The sequence below is a fragment of the Aplysia californica genome, unplaced genomic scaffold (assembly GCF_000002075.1).
Source record: "Aplysia californica isolate F4 #8 unplaced genomic scaffold, AplCal3.0 scaffold00895, whole genome shotgun sequence".
Lineage (NCBI taxonomy): Eukaryota > Metazoa > Mollusca > Gastropoda > Aplysiida > Aplysiidae > Aplysia > Aplysia californica.
The window spans coordinates 94,002-97,107 of record NW_004798165.1 but is presented as its reverse complement, the minus strand read 5'-3'; the positions used below and the strand labels follow the sequence as shown (position 1 = coordinate 97,107).

Genomic DNA, 3,106 nt, shown 5'->3' with positions numbered 1-3,106 from the left:
TACGTCATGTTTCTGTACGTCACGGTTCTATACGTCATGTTTCTGTATGTCACGGTTCTACACGTCATGTTTCTGTACGTCACGGTTCTACACGTCATGTTTCTGTATGTCACGGTTCTACACGTCATGTTTCTGTACCTCACGGTTCTATACGTCATGTTTCTGTACGTCACGGTTCTACACGTCATGTTTCTGTACGTCACGGTTCTATACGTCATGTTTCTGTACGTCACGGTTCTATACGTCATGTTTCTGTACGTCACGGTTCTATACGTCATGTTTCTGTATGTCACGGTTCTATACGTCATGTTTCTGTACCTCACGGTTCTACACGTCATGTTTCTGTACCTCACGGTTCTATACGTCATATTTCTGTACGTCACGGTTCTACACGTCATGTCTTCAGATGCTGATGCTGTCGTTCTGTACGTCACGGTTTATACGTCATGTTTGGCGGCGGGGATCGATGAAACGTTGTCAGAGACGGTGGCAGGGAGAGAGAAAGAAGTCCAGGTGATGGGTGGGGAGAGAATGGAGAGAGGGAGGGGGGGAGAGGGATGGAGTGAGAGGGAGGGAGAGAGTGAGAGTGGGAGAGAGGAAAGGGGGAGGAAGACAGGAAAGGGATACAGAGAGACATAAGGAAAGAGAGAGTCACAGAGAGAGAGAGAGAGAGACAGAGAGAGAGAGAGGGGGGGAGAGAGAGACAGAGAGACGCACACAGAAAGACACGAAGTGAGATAGATAGATAGATAGATAGATAGATAGAGAGAAGGGAGAAAGAGAGAATGGGTGGGAGGGCGAATGGGAGGGAGGACGGAAAAGGAGGGGTGGGCAGGTGGAAACGTTTCATCGCTTGGAGTCAGTGACCTGTATAACAACAGGTGGTGATGAGAGATTAGCACTAAGTGTGAGAGGCTGGGGGGTGTGTGGTTGTTGTTGTTGTTGTTGTTGTTGTTGCATTTGTTGTTGTTGTTGTGGACGTGAGACAACAGGTGAGGTGTGATTAGCGCAAAGTGTGAGCGGCTGGGGATGTCTTTGTAGTTATTGTCGTCGTTGTTGTTGCTGTCGTTGTTGTTGTTGCTGTCGTTGTTGTTGCTGTCGTTGTTGCTGTCGTTGTTGTTGTCTGTAGTGGACGTGAGTCAGATCCAGGTTATAAACACAGAGTGGGCTGTAGGTCTGTGAACTCTGATTAGAGGGATGCGAGAGAAGGATGGGGTGTTGGGGTAAAGAGAAAGAGGAGCAGAGAGGGGGAGAGGGAAAGATTGAGTAGGGGGGGGGTCAAAAATCTTCGCGCGTGATGTGTAATTGTCGGGGGAGAGGGGGAGAGGGAGTGGGAGAGAGAGGGCCCGGGAGAGAGAGAGAGAGAGAGAGAGAGAGAGAGAGAGAGAGAGAGAGAGAGAGAGAGAGACGGGCTTGACTGTGACAGCTTGATCTGAACAATTAATTTGTGCACTGTCGACACCTGCATGCGCTGCGACCCACTCCCCCTCCTTCCTCCCCCCTCCCCCCTCTCTCACGCCAATCACAGACTCACCACTGCTCACTCTTCCACTGACACTTCAATATCACACCCTCCACTACCCATCCACTGCCATTTCTCACCAGAGTTCTTACGTCTTCAGTCCTCGTCCACCGACGGTTCAAACCACGGACGTCTCCACTACTCCTTCACCAACACTTCTCTCCAGAACAGAGCGGCAGCACCAGCCTTTCCAGCAAGTGAAGGTAAATCGCTTAACCAATAATACCTCTTGAATCATGAGAAAATTTTAAATTTACGTTGAATTGCTTTGTTTATTTGGCCATATCTTTCAACCAATGTTCGCATTGCTTGAAAGATAAATATAATATTTTGTATATTATGTATTAATATAATATTATGTATATGTGTGTAAGTGCAATATGTTGTCGACGGTATTCACAAACATCACAGACCTGCAACATGCAGAAAGGAGATTTTACAGAAGAGACAAAAAACGTGATTATTGTTAATATAATCTTTGTGTACGAAATGTTGAATTAATTGTTGGAACTAGATCTAGATCTAATTGCTACTTGTTTTTTCTTAAATAAACCAATCGATATTTTTTTTATTACGCGTGTAGCCGATTATGGAATGACAAGAAATGTGCAACACAGTGCAGGTGGCTGGTTCTCTGAAGTAAGCCACTTCGCGTATGACACTTTCGCGCACAGCCGTGCCACGTGGCGTCATATAGACGGTTATACGGGGTGCCCACTACAGCTGGATCGGGTCGATCGCCCGACTCGATCGCCTGAAACTGAAAACAAACACGTTTGTTTTTTAGGCGTTCGAGTCGGGCGATCGGCCCGATCGGCCGATCCCGTCCGTAGTGAGCACCCCGTATTAGGCGCAGCTGTGAACCACTGTTGAGAACTGTTCTTACGGGGTGCGCCCACTACGGACGGGATCGGCCGATCGAGGCGAACGCCCGACTCGATCGCCTCAAAAACAAACATGTTTGTTTTCAGTTTCAGGAGATCGAGTCGGGCGATTGGCCCGATCCAGCTGTAGTGGGCACCCCGTACATTAATCTGTACGGACGATGGCGAGCTATGGTATTTTAAAACTGACAACTTTACGGAATCTCCCACCTGACTAGTTCGAATTAGCTTCGAATCTTAACCTGGTTGGTTCATACATAATATTATACTGCTTTAGAAAGACATGTTCAGTGCTTTGGTTAGCCCTTTATCAGTAAATAAAGCCTAATGGTTGAGTGTAATCTTGACTACCGGGAGGTGTAACTTTGACCTTTGATGCTGGTCGTTTCATAAGGGAGACTTTAGAAATGACATTCTAGCAGTTCTCACGTCTAATAAGTAACATGAAATGACCAGTGCTATAGTCTACGCAACACAAAATTGACAACTTGTTGACCTTATTACACAGAATATGAGCTGCGAATTGCTCGGATTTTTTGCTTGCGCCTCTGAATTCCACAAAATCTAAAACATCTAGATTTTTGTGCATATGCCAAAAATGTACAGAGGTTTTTTCTATATAATTATTAGTATTCAATTACAATCTCTCTCTCTCTCTCTCTCTCTCTCTCTCTCTCTCTCTCTCTCTCTCTCTCTCTTA

At 46.2% G+C, this 3,106-nt stretch overlaps 1 protein-coding gene across 1 annotated transcript in view; it reads left to right on the top strand.

Annotated features, from left to right (window-relative positions):
* Nucleotides 1-3,106, top strand: part of LOC101856699 (uncharacterized oxidoreductase SSP0419) — a 39,151-nt gene that overhangs the window by 18,343 nt on the left and 17,702 nt on the right. The window contains exon 2 of the mRNA XM_035972900.1: nucleotides 1,606-1,725. The gene's annotated coding sequence lies outside the window, so the exon portion shown is untranslated. The remainder of the gene's footprint in view (nucleotides 1-1,605; nucleotides 1,726-3,106) is intronic.